We start from the raw sequence: 21,237 nt of genomic DNA, 5'->3' as shown, positions 1-21,237 counted from the left end.
TTTGGTTAGCTGCAGCTACAACATTTTAATATTCACTTCTAGGGATAGTCATAATTTTGTTGCAGATGCAATGATGACCAGCGTGTATGACTTTATAGAGTGACTTTTGTAGCTATTAAAAACATACTTCTGCCAAGATTTGGGAAGGTTATTCGATGATTTGGCCATCAAAAAGGACTTCACTTTTCATGAACGTCACATTTGAGAAACAATTCTCAAACACCAGATCTCTTTGCTTCATTCCTTCAAAGTGAGTGATTATGCTTTGCGAACGGTAACCATTTACGTTTTTGGAAAACAAACAAGCACCATGGAAAAAATACTTTATTTCCATCAACCTTTGCCCTCACATCCCTTTTTTGTCCGCCGGGAACGCCGCCATCACCCCAACAATAAAGTGGATTAATCAGCGCTAGCCACTTTGGTCCAGATGACGCGTGTAATTAAGGAGTAATTAGCATGTCATCAGTACATGAGGAAATATGACACACACTATTCACGAAAGCAAGAGAGCCTCACTGCCGTGTCCTCTGAGATAACTTCCTTTTTGCTGACGCTTATACGTTTATTTACATGGTAACGCACTTTAAGGATAACTTATTTATGTAATTACATGCTAACGTACTTAGATACACTTGGATTCAGCAACTTCTTAAGGATTCATTGTACTATAAAATTCACTAAGCACTGAAAAAGCGTACAAAAAGCCAAAATGCAGACATACTGTATAACCTAAAGTGCAAATACAGAATTAATGCCAGCAGATTCTAATTTCCAATTTGGCAATGCAAAAAATGTGCAAAATTACTGACAATTTGAATGCAAAGACATGTTATTTTTGGCGTGCTCACTGTCAAAAACAGCTAACCTTAAAGCATTCTTACGGTATGCAGTCGCACCTTATATGAACCAAGATTCGTGTAGGGTGGAAGTAAATGTAATTCATTAAATAATTATGATTGGACAGACAATTTTTGCTTTCGTGCTGTGATGGAATGTGTAATAGGCGCCTGCATACCGCCATTCGCCGAACCAAAACATCGCAAAAGATTTTATCGAGTTTTAATTTGAGCACGTAAAATCTGTTTAATTACCGCAATTTTCGCTGACAGTACATCATTTGTTTATTTACATGCTAACGCACTTTAAGGCTAACTTATTTACATATTTACATGCTAACCCACTTACAGGCACTTGCATTCAGCAGCTTCCTGGCGGTTCATTATATTATAACATTAATTAAGAGCTCCTCCTTTTCCCGGGATAGCTCACTATGTAGTGTGGCTGTACACAATGGGAGATGGCCGAGATGCCCTTTCATGTTCCGGGTCGACCGGGCTGCAACAATAGGTCTGAACTGGCCTTATCTCTACTTGTAAAGCCTTGGGATAAGTCCGAGCCTCGTTTCTTGGCTCTTGTGGGAGATGTCGGGATGAATACAAGCAAACGGAGCGTCTTCCTCTTTGCCCTTGGAGGTAATAAAGAGGAGGCTGTAGGATGACGCTCCGACTCACAGCATATTTATCATTAGTTCGTAGTTACTTAAAAGAATACCCCATCGTTTTTCACAAGCGGCACTGTCTTATAAATCCCAATGCTGTGAAAGATTATTAAAGGTGTGCTGCTGGTTTTTGAATTATACATGCTTCCAGAAGGAGCATCCTGGGAGATACAAGGTGAGGAAAAAGACCCAAAACACTGTAGAGTGACTCGCAGATACTGAAAACATTTGTTCGGGGTTGTCCGATATAATGGAATTTGGAAAGATTATTCAACAATGTTACCATCAAACAAGGTCTCTTTCCCATTAAGAAAAAACAGCATCCTTATACAGAATTATTTGGTTAATTCCATCTGATTTCCCAAATCTTTGTAACAGAAGTACCAGAAATGTTGAATAACTTATTCCAAGCTATTAAAAACATTTGTTGGTGGTTGTACGGTATTGCCAAAATTTGGGCACGTTATCCAATAATTTGACCACTTAAACAAGCATCGCTTTTCACCAACATTATGTTCTGGGATTAAAAATTCAGAACGCTGTGCGCTATTGTAGCGTGACTTAATAGCTACTGAAAACATTAGTCTGGGAGTGTCCCATGTAATTGGAACTGAAAAAGGTTTTCCTCAAATTTTGCAAAGTACTTCAAGACCTATTTGGTTAATTCTGTCTGTTTTCCAAAATGCTCATTAGCAGGGACGAGGTGGCTCAGGTGGCAGAGTGGTCGTCTCCCAACCTGAAGGTTGAGGGATCGATCCTCCGTCCTCCCGTGATTGTGTCGAAGTGTCCTTGGGCAAGATACCCCCAGTTGCTCCTGATGCTGCGTCATCAGTACGTAAATGTGCTAGCAATGACAAAGCGCTTTGAGTACCTTTATATCGGCCTGCACCAAAAACCATAACCAACAGGGGCTGGATAGAGCCGACGTGATCACAACAGCAGCGTATGGTAACGTGTTAGACATTGCAACTCTTGTCATGCACTAGTTTCCTGTAGCGGCACAGAACGGGGGAAGGTTAATACGACCAAGCTCATTGTGCATGTGAAGAAACTCCGACGGTACAACAAGAAGTCATTTACTGTAACAGAAAAGATGAGCAGCCCCTGCATGTGGTGAGTAAAGTTGGGTTTAAACGCTTAATTCCAAACTTCAAACCTTGTAATATTATGCAAAGCCGCCACTACATTGTGGATCAAACTATACCCCACATGCATAAAGAAGTAAGTGGGTCACTTTTTCTCATACTTACTGTTGCTGATGATTGTTCTCTCTTTTAGTAATATCACTTTATCAAGTTTTTTTCAACATTCACTACAAAATAAGTAATAAAAATATGTATCTTGCTGATATCGGCTTGATGTCGGTATCAGCCAATGTTCAAAGCTGCAATATCAGTATTGGATGGGAATTGAAAAAGTTGTGTCGGGACACTCCTACTAAAAAGATTTCATAAATTAAAACACAAGACTGTAAGAGTATGATTTTTAACTTACCTAAGTAAAGAAATAAGTAAATACATTGGTATTGTGTAGGAAATGATTCAAAATGCATATCAGTGACTAAAATAGAAGGGGTGTCATGGGACGAGACGATACACGGGATTGGGTCTCCGAGACGAGACAAGATTTTATTGTTGCTTTTATTCATTACTAAAAGTACAATGAAAAAATATGAAATTATGGCAATATACTGCAATCGACTAATTTAATTGCTACTACGTTACACTCTCCACGCACAAAGACAAAGAGACTGTGCGACTAACAAAGGGGCTCACTCCATTCTTGCCGTTGTTCTGTGGAACAAACGCGCCAAGGTGCTGAAACCAATGCACAGAGTGAACTCTCCTCCTGCCTGTTTGGAGGCGCGAGACGAGGAAAACAGACACGCAGGCACACGGCAATATATTGAGGCCGGCAAAATGATTGAGTTCATTTTCATTTATTGTGTGATTAATTCATTCCTCGTTGTCCCAGGCCTCGTGCCCACGAGAAATCTGAACGAGGACGTTTTAATCTCGCGAGATCTTGTGACACCCCTATAAAATACTAATAAAATACCTAAAAATTGCACTAAGAAGACTTGGGAGTGATATAAGGGTATAAGTATTATGATATTTAAGTACATAAATAATTAAATACATGTAGGAACTAAGTAACAATGCATATAAGTGACTGAAATCCAAATAAAATAGCTAAAAGCTGTGCTAAAAAGATCTTGGCTTGCTTTTTTGGGGAATTTTCTTCAATTTGAATTTCCTTTATTAATGAATTTCTTATTTTCTGCTACATTACTACAATGCTGTCTCTCGCTCTGCATGCGGTACATCCAACATGTCCGCCGACAGCCCGTAATCCATTCATAATTTATCCCGCCTGAACGCCTGTCGGGAATATTAATTTCTCCCACCTCCTCCGTCGGCATTATGGATGTTTTGGAGTATTTGCAGTGATGTCGTTGTGATGCCGTTACATCCGAGGAAGTTCATTTCTCCCGTCGTTAATGAATGTCTCCGTTCTTGGCGGGAGTAATAAAAACGCTATTAGGTAAAATAGCTGTATCATTAAGCTAACTTTGTTAATATGGCTAGCAGTGGGGCTCAATAAGCAAAAGCTTCACACAAGGGGAGGCGGGGATTAAACATGCATTAATTATCCTAGATGGAACATTTCGGACTCTTCAGGAAACTTTTCTCACTTGGAACGGTATGTCTTATTTTCCTTATCGACTCCCTGCATTATCTACATTCATCAAGGCTGTTGTTTTACAACCAGTAGTTCAATGAGTGCTGATAAACATTCCGAACTCATGAAAGGAGGAGATGACGCAAGGTTCCATAAAAAAAAGTGTTTGGTCGAGTCATAAAGTAATTGTCTGGTTAAATATGTGCCGTGTCAGCTTGGATAAACGCTGATAACAAACCGCAAAGAATAATAGAAACCTGCTTTGGAATTCCGTGAACGATATCGGGTATTTTTCCAAGCTTGTTTGAGAGACGATTTTAATAATTTACCGAATAATTCATAAAAAAAGATTTTTATTTTCTAGCTCAACAGGAATACGCCTTTTTTGATGGTCAAATTGTCGGATAATCTTCCCAAATTCCAATAGTACCAGATAACCCCAGACGAATGTTAGCTATAGCTATGAAGTCACTCTACCATAGCGTAAAGCATTGGGAATTCTTGTGATACCTGATACCTGTTTTATAGCCGAATTGTCGGATGATCAAATCAAGAATTTTAACATTATCGGACAAACCCGGACCAATGTTTTCGATACCTCTTAAGTCACTCTAAGATGTTATATTGCGACAACAAGTGTTCAGAATTGTTCTTTCCAAAGTGTTCATGAAAAATGATGCAATTGAGATTAAAATTCCAATATCATCAAACAACTTCGGACGCATCTTTATACTGTTACTCTCTACCCCACTCCCAAATCTCTTTTTTAAGATTTATCTATTAAAATGACACATTTTTTTGTATTTTATTGAATCATCCTTTCTTTTAAAAAATAGTTCTATTTACAGTCGTCCCTCTCGACACTGCAGTTCGAACATCGCAACCTCACTCTATCGCAGTTTTTCAAAAATGTATTCATGAGCAAATGATCACTGTTTTGTGGTTGACTATGGCCTATTATTAGTCAAAAAATATTGAAAGACAAGTCTTATGCAGTATTCTGGTCACGAGGTGTCAGTAAGGTTACATAGATTACATTACCTTCACACTGCATGTCGTCAGCCATGGCATGTCTGAAAAAAAAGTTCTCCTCCCATTCAGTGGGGAAGTGGTATGTTTTTGGCGTCTTTGTCCTTCTTCTCCAGTCTGTTTGAAACACTTCCTTAAGTTTAGAATAAGTAAATTGGAGAGGCTAATTAGTTAGCTCGGTAGCTTGCTATGCTACCGGCAGCCGTCTCTTATGTCCCTGCAGTTATCCCATAGTCTGCGCAATGTGGTGTAAGCAAAGAATAATAGGAGCGTAAAGGTGACTACAAGAGAGTTATTTCATGTCTACAGGGCTCTAATAATGTATATGTAATAAAAAAACATATTTAGAACAGGTTTTCTATGCTGTAACTAGGAAAATATTCCATTTATTAATGTTGAATCCTACTTTGCGGAAATTCGCGGAAGAGTCTGGAACCAATTAACCGCGATAAACGAGGACGACTGTACTTACTTAAATATTACAACAATAATATCATAAGTAATAATAATCATTCTAATAATACTACTACTAATATTTTTTAACTTAGTATTACAACATTTATAAAAACCTTTCCTCCAAAAATTCCCAAAATATGTCTTAAAACAACTATAATGTGCCGGTATTCTTACATAATGTCTGAAAATACAAAGTATTGTTCAATATCACAGGTGAATATGCTCCTTGGTCACCCTGGCGAAGCTAAAGATGCTATCTCCTCATTAGAGGGACCAGCATCCGCCTCACAATGCTTATTTTATTTTCAGCCTTGTTGCTACGGGATGAAGGCGATGGCAGCTATTCTGTGCGGAGCATCACCAAAGTGGTGCACGGTGGGAAGCATGTGATGTTCTAACCTACTCGGGTTGCAGTTTGAAAGCATGCTTCAGTGGCTCGCCGCGTCTCCTTGACCCCCCCGTTCCCTCGTCATCCCCTCCCTGAATATAACGAGAGCACAGTGCAGTCGTAATGATGTCATGCAGTTATGCGGTTAGCATAAAATTTCAAGGCGCTATGCTAAATATGTCGCTGTTATCACTGCAAATACGCACTATGGCATTTATTTACTATACGAGGTTGTAGGACTGGTGCCACAGAAGGTATATTTCAAAGTAATCCCCGTAGAGTCTAACACACTTTCTCAGCCTTCTCTGCCATGCCTTCATGCAGTCCTGGCAGGATTCTTCCGGTTTCCTCCGCAGCTCCGTCATCGTTTGATGTCATCCACGTCTTTAAAACAGATCCCCTTTATAAACGCCTTGAGCTTGGGCAAGACCAAAAAAAATTACACAAAGTCAGGTCGGGTGAGTAGGGAGGTGGCTCCAGCACGGCGATGTTCTTCTCGGCCAGGAACTGGCGGACAGGGCATTGAAGAATGTGATCATCATCAACAGTCAATTGAACTTTTCTGAAACACCTCGTATATCAAATATATTTAGCATTTTGTGGTATTTCATTTTCACCAATAGGAAATAGTTACCCGGGTGCCAGACGATGGCTGCCCGCTGCTCCTTAAGACGATAGGTTAAATGCAGAGATAAACTGTCTACTGGCTAGCAGTAGTAGTCATGCATGATGCCGCTGAAAGTTTTGGTCCAATTCCAAATTTGATGACACATAGCTATGTTAAAGAGTGGTGGCATGTAGAGCAACTGACCAAAAGGCGGACAGGTGGCTATGTTGATGGTTTTAAAAAATTTTGTCCAATTCGGAAGTTTGCAAGAATACAAGGGTAGTAAAAAAGAGAAAATAATATAGCTTTGCGAACAAGTGATGACTTTTGTAGCAGCTTTAGGCTTCAACATTTTTTCGAATTTCACAACAGTGTACTGTCATGCAAATCTAAAAGGTTAACAAAAACCAGTTGGTTAAGTAAGTCAATCAAAACAATAAAGCTTTATTAAGTGATAAGACATAAAGCAGCTAACCAAAAACTTCAGGAACTCCTAACGTTTTGGTCCAATTTCAAATTTTCCGACAATGAACTGTCACGCAAGTGTAAAAAGAAGTTAACTGCTCATGTAATATATAACAGTAAAAAAAAAGTGCATCAGCTAGCCAATCTGCGTCTCCCGAGCAAGCTAAGGCTTGTAGCTAGCTACGTGTTGACGGCTCAAAGCACATTTTCCACCATTTTTTTTTGGGGAAATTACAAATTTTAGGACAATTCACGCACGCATAAAAAAAGTTAATCACAAGTGCAATATAAAACAAAGCAGTGTGCTTGGTCGCGGCTTGTAACCAAACATGACGACCGTGACACTGTTGTTCCGATTCAAAATTTCCGATTATGAACTGTCATGCAACTCTATATAGAATTTAACAACGAATGTAACAGTAAAACAGTCGTCTCGCTAGTATATAACTAACACTAGTTAGGGCATTAGCAGGGCGGCAGCGGCTCAGGAGGTGGAGCAGGTCGTACAGAAAGCTGGAAGGTCGGCCGTTCGATCTTCGCTCCTTCCACTCATTAACTGTTGTTGTGTTCCTGGGTAAGACACTTCACCCACCTTGCCTCCAGTGCTGCCCACACTGGTGTATGAATGGGAATTAATTGTTTTGTGGTGGGAGGAGAGGCCGTATGCCGAATTGGCAGCCACGTTTCCGCCAGTCTACACCAGCAGTGTGTGAATGAATAATGGGCTCACTTCACTGTGAAGTGCTTTGGGTACCTTGAAAAGCGCTACGTAAAATCTAATCCATTATTATTATTATTACTAGTAATCATGCACAATAATCCAGATTTTTTTTTTTTCAAAATTAGAATGTTACAACAATAAAGTGTAAAAAGAGCTTAATACAATATGAAACAGTAACACCCTCTTGAGCTCTTTTGTGACTTTTGACACTTATTTTCGGATCGCTTGTCTACATTTGTAGCCCAAAATGGAGCAAAGAGGACCATGTATCAGTGCTGCTCGGCTTATCTATATGATGAGGTGCTCTTTCACCCCATTCTTCCTGGACGCGCTACGCCACATGGCGTGAAGCATTGGGAATGCTGCCAAAAAAATAAAAGCATAACTCACATTCACAGGCAACGCCCCATACAGAAAGACCGCAAGCAAGCGGCGTGCAAGTGGCGAGTTTGTGATTTGTCCATGCACACGAGTGCACCTGCTGTCACCTCAAACATACACATACTGTATGCAGTAGTAGCAGCAGTAGTATTTCCATTCCAGGATCATATTCCCTCTCAATGCTTGCATCTCTCCTGCTTTTATTGCATGTGTTTTGTTTGTGTGGATTATTTTTCACATTTTTTATTTGGAGTTGAAGAAATAATAATAAAAAAAAGGCACCTTTAGCCCATTCCCGTCTCGCATTCATCACTTTGCACATGGCAAAGCAATAGACGCTGTTGTACTGTCGCTTCTTTAATGGCAGATTAGCTTCAAATGCAAGCTTAAAAGATTAAACGCAGTTCCGTTTGTGCTCCCTCGCCAGCAAATATCACCTTTATTTGCGTTTGCACAACCTTATTTTTGCACATTATTTACTCAAAATCAAGATGGATTCATTACATTTGACATTTTGGAGAATTCTATGCTGACTCGCAAAGCAAAAACACTTTTAAAAAAGACGTAGTTGGATGAGTTTGGCATGGAAAAGATGTAATAAAGTCAAATGAACTGGAAATGAACAGGGGAGCGACATTTAAAGCTTAATAAAAAAAATAGAATAGCCTCACATGTACTCTAGTATGAAAATTAGCAAATAGTGAAATAAATACATGACATAAAATAGTAAAACAGACAGAATTATATATAGTTTGTAATTAGATAACACCAATTTTAAGAAAAATTTCAAGAATTTCCATTTTGTGCTGTTTTATCTTAAGGGGGTTCTAAGTGACGCGTCAAAATGCAAAAAGAAGAAGTGGAAGTGAGATGAAAAAAACATTTGAGTAAGCAATTTATTGAAAATTGAAAACTGAAACAGGTTATTCATCAGCTAAAAAAACAAAAACAAACCCCCCTAAAAGAGAAATAAAAATAATTAAATAAAAAGTCTTAGTAATGACAAGCTGTGCATTTCTTGATAATCATCTCAAAAATTGGTTTGGGCATGCTTGATGCCAGTGTTTCCAGGAGGCTAATGCTAACGCTCCAGGTGGGGAAAATGGTTTCACGGAGGGCATCGACTGTCTGGAATTGATGTCCATTTTTGTAACCTTCCCTTGCCATCCATCTCTAAATGTTCTCAACTGGATTTAGATCAGGGGAACAAACACGCAGGATGGTCCAAAGAGTGATCTTATTCTGCTGCGTTTTCCTGTTGAAAAAGCCAGTCATTACGAGACAGCCATGAGGGATGCCTCCTAAAACATCTCCACATCGCCAACTGCCGTTTGACGCCCCTGCACAACATGAAGCTCCATTTTTCCATTGAAGGAAAAAGCACCCCAGATTATGATGGCACCCCCTCACTGTGCCATGTGGAAACATGTCCTTGTCATGCCAGTAACGCTGGAAGCCATCAGGACCATCAAGGTTACATTTTTTCTCATCAGAGAATAAAACTTTATTCCACCTTTCAATGTCCCATGTTTGGTGCTCTCATGCAAATTCTAAATGCGCCATTTTGTGGTGTTGAAGAAGAAGAGGCCTTTGAAGACATTCTCTGTTTTAAAAATACTTCTCTCGCAGATGCCGTCTGGTGGTTACTGGATTCCACTCTGCACCAGTAATAACTTTTCATTTGGACCGAGGATCCTCAGGCTCAGGGCCGGTAAATCTTTTTGGGGTCTACCACTTGAGTTTTTTGTTCCATAACCCTCAGGATCCTTTAAGAAGTTTAATATGACTGTCTTACTGTCCAACCTCAGCAGCAATATTGCGCTGTGCCTTGCTTATGCAGCGCAACAATTCCACCGCATTCGTAGAGGGAAAGCTTTTTTTCCTTTGGCATCAAGAGATCATGACAGTGTGAATACCTGACAGAAAATGACACTGAATGCACATTTTTGCTAAGATTTTGTTTTTTTAAAGGATGCGGTCTTGAACAGCCTATTTCACTTGGATGGTTGTTTACTTTCTCAGTTGTTGTTATTTTTGGTCTCACTCCCATTGTTCCTTTTTTACAGAGTACATTGTCTGGTAGAGCTCTGGCAGAGCTACGTCTGTGAAATATTTCCTTCCAGTGAACAGTAGCGCAGCTCCAAATGAGAGAGCAGTGGGCCAAACCCGGTGTCTTCCACTGCTTGTCATCAAGTCCGATTAATTCAATTATTTTTCGGGTTATTTGCTTAGCCTTGCTTAGCCTCCCACGCATGCGGGCGAGTGTTGCCCAGCGACACGCCGTGAGCCTCCAAAACTCACCATACTACGCCAAGTGTTTGTTCTTCAAATTCTGTGTTAAATTAAGTTAAATTAAGGCAGCGAGATCCCAACCTGGGACCAAACACTTCTCTGCCGGACCGGGTCATCGCTCAACCTCCCCGCTTCCCTCCTACACCCTATCTTTGGGTAAGTGCAGGAAAAGGGGTGGGTTTCAAACTTCATTGGGTCATCGGGTGGGCACCCTCCTTCATTGGTGTTTTGATGATAGGCCCACTGATAGGCCCACTGATAGGCCCACAACACCCCCAGAGACCTCATCAGCAACACCTGGCATCCCAGGTGTGCCCCCACTCTGCTTTGAGCCCAGCAAGGGTCCTTGCGCTTGATCCATAGCCACTGGCTGCTTCTTTCGGCCGCTTCAGAGACTGATCTTATTGTCTGTCGCAGAGCCTGTCCATGAATGCGGAGGTCTTTCATAACCCTGATGGTAGAGGAAGCCACAAAACCTCCGCATCCTACTTCACCTGGATAGACCATAGCCTTCCATCCTTGTTGTTGTGCATCTGTGTAGCGCACTTTCTTTCGTTCGTCGGCCTCTTCGGTGGGATCCTCCCATGTTGCCGTGAGCTCTATGATGTTGACCACCTTTAGTGAAGGGGACCATAGCACCAAGTCTGGCCTGAGGGTGGTGGTTGCAATCACTGGGGGAAAGATGAGTTGCTTGCCAATATCAACTAGTATTTTCCAGCCCCGGTCCAGGGCTAGCTGTCCAGCTTTTGGTTTGGTAGGGGGCTGGTTAGGCTGTTTCTGTCCCTCTCCAATGAATGTTGGCACAGAGATGGAATTGGTAGCTCTCAGGGGCAAGGAGTTGATGGTGTTCCTCTTGCTCTCAAGGGCTGCTGCCAGACTCTTGAGAACGTGATTGTGCCTCCAGGTGTAGCGGCCTTGTGTGAGGCTGGTCCTAAGAACTGGTCAAAATGTGTTTGAGAGTCGCTGGGTATGGGCAGAGGGCGCAGGATGGTTCCTCGCCATACCACTGGTGAAGGTTTTTGGGGGATGGGAGCACATTGTATGAAGCTCTTGTGATGAAGCTGATGTTGCTCGCTTCTTTTGCCAGAGCTGCCTCCAGGTGAGCTCTCCATGCCTTCCCACCTCATCCATTGTCCCTGCTTGGCGAGAGAGGCAGCCTTTGCGCTTCTTTCAGCCTCCTCCTCTCCCACCATTTTACTCCTTTGTGAAGCTGAAGCTTTGCGACAAGTTGGTTTATTCACTGCAACACCAAATCCTCCCTTCATGTCCCGCGATGTCGTCGTGCTTCAGGGCTGATGTAGCGAGCTGTACTGCAGGGATGGTGTTCATTTCCGTCCCGCTAACAGGGGTGGTGCAGCATTGCTGATGGCCTGGTCTCTGGAGTCCTTCAGTGTCATCTGGAGTCTTACTTTAGAGCACTTGGAACCTTCTGTGAGGCTCGTGATAGGCAATCCCAGGGGGACCCCAAGTCTAATTAATCCGTTCCAGAAAGCCAAAAATGTTAACAAAAACATATTTTTTTATAGTTTTACAAATATAGTTTTATTGGCCGCTAATCGGAGAATGAACGCAAACTGAGACAAAACTGTGTCAAAACTGTCATAAAGTTTAGACATTGGACCAAAAAGAACACTAACCCGGGGCAGACGCTTACCGAGGTTCCACTGTATACTGTATACACACACACACACACACACACACACACACACACACACACACACACACAAGTAAATTAATAGGATAAAAAACATGTATTAATATACTGTATTTTAGCTAGCTATCTATAAATGACTAAAGTGAGTACAAATTAAATAAATAAATGAACAACAAAATATTGTCTTTTTCTACTTTATATTACAGACACTGGGTGATTTCTATTATTTCTATTCTAACTCCCATCAGTTAGTAAATAAAAGGCATGATCTCAAGTGCTGGGTTAACAGTTTTCATGGCTTTAGGAGCTTCTCTACTCGTTAGCTCCACTTTCTCCTCCGAGTTTAGGCATCTAGGGGACATTTCACTGGTAGCAAAAGAACATTTGAACCCTTTTCCAAGGCTGCCGGCACACGCCAACTAGTGTTGGCAACACTCTCAAAGTTTGACCGCTGCAACCTGCATAATTATTCCCAATGAACATCTTACATGCATGCACAGTTTTTTGGATCTAATGGGAGTTTTTAGGAGGTGAAAGAGCGCCAGTGGAATTATGTGCAAAAGAAGTAGAAAACAACTCTTCAGTTTGATTGCCGTTGTCATAAATTAAAATGTTATTATTTGTGTTAATTGTATTAAAATATTTGTGCATCCTTATTTTGGAAATTTTATATATTTCTATTGTTTGTAGAATTATTTAAAATTTATTAAATAAAATTTGGAATTTTCCCATTTTTATATAGTGTATGTTGTTTTAAATGAATCATTATTTGCTGCACTGTGTTGCACTGAGAGCTGTTTCAAATATATTTGGTTTTTAATACGGTATAGATATATTTTTAAATACTTTTAATTCATATCATCATATCATCAATGTATAAAATGTTATCATTTTATTTTCATTACTTATTTTATTTGTAGTGGTGTGGTGTAGAGCTGCACTGCATTGCACTGAGCTGTTTCTAATATGTTGCTTTTGCAAAGATAGTTCTCAACCTCGTACGGAACTATCAACAAGGTATACATATATTTTTGAAATAATTTTAATCAGTATCATATATCTTTTTTTTGTATTATTTTATTTGTTGTGGTGTAGAAGTGCACCATATTTTTACCATATCATTTTAGTTTGTTCTGTGACATATTTTATTTGTGGGGTACATCACACAGAGCTGATTTTAGTGTGTTTTTTTTTTGTTAGTTCATTTGGCAACAACAAAGCATCAAAATATTACAATCAGCTTTTAGAGTGATGCAAAAATGAGAGTAGAATTTCATTTCCATGGCCTAAATCTGCAATGCACCAAAACAAGCCAATATGGTGCAGCACACAGAAAAGACCACAAAACCATGAGTAAAACCCTTAAATGCACCTCCAACTTGGCCAGGTGCATCATAGCCCTTCCAGGACGTATTTTTTGCTACAATTAAGCTTCTGCAACATGCTCTACAGTTGAGGAAATAACGTCTGGAAGCAGCATTTTGTGGAGGTATAAAAAAGACCAAACAGTTGTTTTGTGCCTGTTATGGCCTGCATGTCTTTGGGGAGCTCAAAGCACACTGCCTAGACAAGATGAGGTCCAACTATACGCACCGCCTCGCCTACGAATGGATTCTGTGATTCTGATCTTCTTTTTTGTGTCTTGGCTCTTTGTCTCCATTGTGAAGACTCGTGGAAAAGACAGAGAGAACGGGGATGGAGGAAAGAAAAAACAAGTTTGACCGAAGCCCAGTCAATTATCTCCCAGGTGTTTGACTGATTGTAAGCGATCGCGGTGGCGGGTTCCCACGAGCCTGGACGATGAATTCACTGGGAACAAAACCCAATTCAGCCGAAGTGAAGGGACAGCAGTTTTGAATAAGACCCCGGCAGACAAGAAAAGACTCGGTGAGGCCAAGATAAAGTTTTGCTGTCTCCATTCCCCCTTGTTACACACATCCTATCACATGGACCAGGCTTTTAAACACAGCTGGGATTGTGTCCGTGCAGCTGCCAATAGGCCGTATTGTGTGCAGGGTTAATTACTGGCAAGGCGGGAAACGACAAAGTAAGTTAAGATAGCTGGGAAACCACATTTCTAGGTCCATATCACGTAACCATGTTTCAAGTTCCCTACAAAAGAAAATATTCCCACTTGCAAATTAGCTCCCTACCCCCTGCTGTGTGGCTATGTTGACTGTCCGAAGCATTGTTTTTTTCATTTTGTACTGCAATGCCGGAAAAGGAGTGTGAACTTTGTCCCAGCAATTGTTGCTCTACCAGAAGTATTTTATACATCACACCAGACACTGACGCTGACATCGACTAATTATCTGATAGCGGGATTCCGACTCTTTCAATGAACACACACATAGTCCCGCCAATGTCTTGTCTTGCAGGGTTCTGTGTGAAATGCACAGATGAATACCGTACATGTGTAATTGAATGAGGCGCCAACTCTGTGGGAAATCTGCGTGAAAAGGTCATCACAATAATTAATACTTTTGAATTGCATTGAATTGAACTGAATATGGTTGCTGTGTAAAATGCACACATAGTGGGTTCTTGATGAAAGGTAAAAGGTAAACGGATATACTGTATGTCGGATCGGCTGTTAATGTCTATGATGTACCGCCTTCGCAATACCGCTGCGTCAAAGGGGCTACAAACTGGAATGCAGTTTCCAGTGTCCAAAGCCTTACCTCTAACAACTGTCATGAGTCTTGTCAATTCAAGCAAAATATGTTGGTGGTCTCATGGCAAGATGGTGGGTCCATATGTCCTGCAGCTGCATGAATGTAGTTTGCAGGCAACAACACCTTGGCCTGCTAACAGAGTGAGACATCCTGCAAGGACCAAAGGCTCTTTCTCTTTGAATGACCCTCTCACATGCAAACTAGTCCATCATCAAGCTCATTCGTGGCGTCGCCTTCTTGCCTCTGCGCTGACCTCTTTCACACCTTTGCTTCTAAGTAGCTGCGAACGACTCGCCGCTGTCTTCACCATCTATCGAGTCCATGTCTGTGGCGCAAAGCACTGAACATGAATATACAGCAGTTTTTAGGAATTAACTGGTAATTTGTGGTAATATATACAGTGCTGCTATTGCAGACAACAAACTCCCCCATGGTCCTACCGAGCACCTCTCCATCCAAGCTTGTTTGTAACAACTGCCTGCTTCCATCACACATTCCCTTTTAACTCCTTTATTACTCCTCTCCTTGCAATTGATCCCCTCGCCCTTTTCTGCCAGCGGCCATTGAGCACAGACTAGGCTTTTGTGTTGCGAATGAGTGGTCGGATAATAGCTGCTGAGCGGTTATCGCCTCTCCATACCTGGCTCATTAATTAGGCTTAATGGTCAAAGATATAAGGACGCTCTTGTGCCACCATGATGTTTATGAGCAGACACTTGTTGTTTTTTATTATGTGGACGCTGTCAGGGGTACGGGCTGGTGGGTGGAGGCTGGAGGGGACAGGACGCTGTTTTATCTCAACACTGACGTGTAGGATTAACAAAGGAGCCTGAAACCATGAAGCTAAAGTAGACGGTTATTCAACTAAATTGTTACGGGGGACACTTTATAGTCAAAAATGTCTATGTGGCAGGAGTGCTCTGGTGTTTCTAATGACCAGTTCTAAAAATGCTAGTCAAAGATCTTCTATGTGACAGGAGTGCTGTGCTGTTTTTAAGGTCTGACTGCAAAAAAATCAAAGATCTTCTCTGCTGTTTTTGACGACCACTACAAAAACACTAGTCAAAGATCCTCCATGTTGTGACAGGTACACTGTGCTGTTTTTTAGGCCTGCAAAAAGTAAGTATTCAAAGATACTCTCTCTGCTGTTTTTGAGGGCCTACTGCAAAAACACTTGCCAAAGATATTGTATATGACGGGAGTGCTCTGCTGTTTTTGAGGGCCTACTGCAAAAACTCTTGTTAAAGATCCTCTATGTGACAGAAACAAAAACACTAGTCAAAGTGTCTCTAAATGACGGGAGTGCTATTCTATTTTTAAGGACAAAGTATAAAAGCCATTAGTCAAAAATCCTCTCAGCTGTTTTTGACAATCGACTGCAAAGATGCTAGCCAAAGATCTTCAATGTTACAAGAGTGCTGTGCTGTTTTTCAGGACCCACTGCAAAAAACACTAGTCAAAGATCTTCTCTATGCTGTTTTTGAGGATCGGCTACAAAAACACTTGAAAGATCCTGAGTGTTATGCTGTTTTTAAGAACTTACTTCAAAAAGACTCAACAAAGATCCCGTGTTAGAAGTGCTCTGCTGTTTCAAGGACCTATGGCAAAGACGCTAGTCAAAGGTCTTCAATGTTACAGGAGTGCTGTGCTGCTTTTAAAGTCCGACTGCAAAAACACTAGTCAAAGATCCTCTATGTGACAGAAGCAAAAACACTAGTCACTAGATCAGTGGTCACCAATCTTTTTGAGTCCAAGATCCCTGGTCTCGGCAGTGAACCTGTACAAGATCGACCACAAGAGTGGTGTAGGAGGCGAGCCGGTGTACTAGCGTACCTCTGGCCGGGTTTTGGGGACCTTGCTCCTTGCTGGGCTTGCGTGTTGCTGCGTGGATAGTGGCGAGGCGTACGGGCAGTGTTCAGTGGGCAAAATGCATGCCTGTGTGCATGCTCTCCAGGAGGTGAGGGCACTCCAGGAGGTGAGGATACATTTTTTTCAAAATGTTCTGTCGATTGACCGGCAAAGCCCCAAAGATCGACTAGTAGCTCACGATCGACGGGTCGGCGACCCCTGCACTACATTCTCTACTTGAAAGGAGCGCTTTGCTGTTTTTAAGGACGTACTGCAAAAACACTAGTCAAAGATCTTCACCCTGCTGTTTTTGAGCATCAGCTGTTTTGAGCTTTACGCTGTTTTTCAGAACTTACTTCAAAAATAAGTTGTCAAAGATTCCCTACGTGACAGGAGCGCTCTCTGTTAAGGACAGACGGCAAAAGCAAAGATCCCGTGTCGGAAATGCTCTGCTGTTTTTAAGGACCTGCTGCAAAAACTCCAGTCAACGATCCTCTGTGTGACAAGAGAAAAAAATGCCATCAAAGATCCTCTATATGACAAGAACGCTCTTCTGATGCAACTTTTCCTTGTTTGCTTGCACTACTTTATCACATCTTCATTCTTTTTGTTTGCTTGGACGGTGAAATGAAAATGGTAAAGATAAGCTTATCACCCCCACAAAGCCTTGCGAGCTGCAGCTCAATTTCCCCTTTTGCTCCCATTTCCATATTTTCTCATAGATGTCCTTTTGTGTCCATTTAAAGCAATAGTAAGGGATAATTAGGGTGAACGCGCACACTGGATTGAGCATCATCCTGGCAACCTTGAATTGTCCACTTTAGCGCTTTACATTGTTCGTGGACCAGCCAGGACACATTGGTTAACTTATTTTTATACTTGCATAACCACTGAAAAAGTGACTAACTGAAAAGAAAAGGTGAGGGCAAAGAAAATGTGCCTTCCCCTCCCTTAGAAAAACGCGTTTGTCATGGTTTCTTTTGTTTACTTGACTACATCCACACGGATGAACTTTCAATCACCTTTGCAAAACACTTCAGCAGTTCATTTTCCTCCATCAACAGGGGTTAACTTATTTTTACACTTGCATTGGTGTTGAGAATGCCAAAAAACAAGCAGATTTTGAAATGCTGAGCAAGTTGCGCAAACGTAAGTCCGTCATTGTTTATTGACACTATTTTACCATATTAACAGGTGTATGACCATTGAGAATGCGAAAAAATGAATCGATTTTTAAATGTGAAGCCAGGCATGCTTCACTAAATTGCAAAATGGCCATCCCAATACGTCTTTGCCATTCTTTTACTGTGGTTTTGAGATGTTCGTAATATATAAAAAGGTGCTTAACTTATTTTTACACTTGTATGAAAAATTGCGATTGCTAAAAAGATTTTTGTTACACAAGGTCCGTAAACTTAACCTCCACATTACACCTTTATCATTGTTTTAATATTGTCATACTAACAGTGCCCGACCTATTTTTACACTTTTTCATGCTTCAAATTGAACCACTGTTTATATTCTACATGAACAGTGCTTGACTTATTTGGCCGGGCATGCGTACTTCACCCGCTTGTTCATTTTTGCAAGTCTGTATGTGAAATTATGGACACAATATAAAGAAATGCCACTTAACCAAAGTCTGTATGTGCTGTTTCAGTCGATAATGTTAACATTTCAAAGCCAATTAAATGTCTTTTGTGTGCTTTTAGTCAGTCCAACAAGCATCTTGCAGCAAATTGGCGCTGATAAATGCTAGCTGTCAGCCGGTGCAAAACTGCAATGAGTTGTAATATCATTTGACACGGGGTAAAAAAAAGGGGGCATAAATACATGTTAATGACATCTCCTGTCTTATTTGAAGTCCTAAACGACGCAGTGGGGTGGGGGGGGGACATCTTATTGCAGCTTAAAGAATCACCGCAAGGAAATAATGCATACATTTGACAAAGGTCATATACTGTAGAACAACGGAGACGTCTCTGTTGAAGAAAAAAATAACAGTTCGGTGACTTGAGTGGAATAGTCTAGTTTATGAGGCAGACAGCTGTGTCCAAAGTGGAAAGGTCAAAGCTGAGACAGTTTGGGAGGGGGCAGTGGGGTCCAGAGAAAGAAGTTGAACGCCGCTTGTAATCACGCTCCACTCCGGATGTCATGGTGAGAGCATTGAGTATAAATACAAACAAAGACGCAAATATGACAACAAGTGCTAAAGGTTGCACGCACGCTCAGACCAAGATAGCCTGGAGACCACCTTGGTGTTCGCACCTCAATTGTCTGTTCGAGCCATTTGACTTGCTTCACATTTACAAATCTATTCAGTAATAATTCTTGTGTCAGTGTAAAAAAACTGTAAATATGGTAAAATAAAACAAATGGAACAATGAATGAGGTGCAACGTGTAGTGACGTTACTAGAGTACATGAATGGCACATTGCCCAGCTCTGGGGAACTAAATTCTAACATTGCTAAAGTGCATGAATGAGTATTGCAGCATTGCTAAAGTGCATGAATGAATATTGCAACATTGGTTGAGTGCATGAACAACATAGCACGATCTTGGGGACTAAACTGTGATATTGCTAGAGTGCATGAATGACATATAGTCCAGCTCTGAAGGGTTAAATTGCAAGATTGCTAAAGTGCATGAATGACATACAATACAGATCTTGGGGACTAAACTGTGATATTGCTACAATGCATGAATGACATATTGTCCAGCTCTGGGGAACTACACTGTAAGACTGCTAAAGTGCATGAATGAGTATTGCAACATTGGTTGAGTGCATGAACGACGTAGTACTGAACTTGGGGACTAATCTGTGATATTACTGGCGTGCATGAATGACATATAGCACCAATGTTGGTACTAAACTGTGATTTTACTAGAGTGCATGAATGACATATAGCACCAATGTTGGTACTAAACTGTGATTTTACTAGAGTGCATGAATGACATATAGCACCAATGTTGGTACTAAACTGTGATTTTACTAGAGTGCATGAATGACATATAGCACCAATGTTGGTACTAAACTGTGATTTTACTAGAGTGCATGAATGACATATAGCACCAATGTTGGTACTAAACTGTGATTTTACTAGAGTGCATGAATGACATATAGCACCAATGTTGGTACTAAACTGTGATTTTACTAGAGTGCATGAATGACATATAGCACCAATGTTGGTACTAAACTGTGATTTTACTAGAGTGCATGAATGACATATAGCACCAATGTTGGTACTAAACTGTGATTTTACTAGAGTGCATGAATGACATATAGCACCAATGTTGGTACTAAACTGTGATTTTACTAGAGTGCATGAATGACATATAGCACCAATGTTGGTACTAAACTGTGATTTTACTAGAGTGCATGAATGACATATAGTACAGTCTTGGGGTCTAAACTGTGATATTACTAGTGTGCATGAATGACATATTGTCCAGCTCTGGGGCACTAAATTCCGACATTGCTAAAGTGCATGAATGACTATTATGACATTGCTTTAGTGCATGAACGACATAGTTCAGCTCTTGGGGGCTAAATTGGAAGATTACTAGAGTGCATAAACGGCTATTGTGATATTGCTAGAGTGCAGTAATGACATGGTCCAGCTCTGCGGGGCAAAACTGCAACATTGCGAGAGTGCATGAATTACACACAATGGAGAAAATGTTATAGTATTCCATGTCTTCTAGTAAATCAAGGGTGGGGAGAAGGGATGTGGTTGGTGGGGGTGAAGCAGAGGGGAGCGGTCGTCTAAATCTGTGAGAAAAGTCCTAATCCCTGGATTGCTGAATCTTCGGAAATCCTGGAAATAGATTAGGAGGCTTCGCTGGGCCCAGTCGGGTCTTTAATAAGAAAGGGCCCCGTTTGGCTCCAAAGTCATGGCGCAGCACTTGCATAATGTGCCGAGCTGCCACTTCTTCTAATTATCCTTTTCCCCTATTTGGGAAAATGATTCAATCAACACTGATCGGACGCGCCCGCCGCATACTGACAAGCAAAGTCTGGTTTGTCCGCCTAATCCAAATACGAGCGGGGGGGTTAATCGAATGAGCACTGTCCACATCGACAGGAAACTTTTGACAACTTTTAGACACTGATGACACAAAGCTTGAAATTAACAAAAAAAATCGGTGAAAAACTGCAACTGCTGCTATTAAGCCGACTAACTCCATGCAATGCTATATGTAAGTTTATATGCTATATATAAGTTTTTCTGCCTTCTACCCTATCAATCTACTGCTGCATGTCTTTCAAAATCAATAGAATGCTTAGTTAGTCATAAAAACATACAATGATCCTGTGAATTTTTTAACACAATCAGTGAAAACCTGCAACTGTTTGAGTGCCAAATAAACAACTAGCTGTAGCTGACACTGCTTTATTTTAAGATGTGTGGCGAAGCCTGTTTTTTGGTGGGGGAGGGGGGCGGCAATGTGGTGGCCGTTTCGACGGGGTAGGCTCATCTAGATAGGGGTGAGTCGGAGGCACGCTCATTTAAATGAGGAAGGAGGTTTGACCCTC

The sequence above is a fragment of the Dunckerocampus dactyliophorus genome, chromosome 15 (genome assembly GCF_027744805.1).
Source record: "Dunckerocampus dactyliophorus isolate RoL2022-P2 chromosome 15, RoL_Ddac_1.1, whole genome shotgun sequence".
Lineage (NCBI taxonomy): Eukaryota > Metazoa > Chordata > Actinopteri > Syngnathiformes > Syngnathidae > Dunckerocampus > Dunckerocampus dactyliophorus.
Note: the sequence above shows the minus strand (reverse complement) of the source record.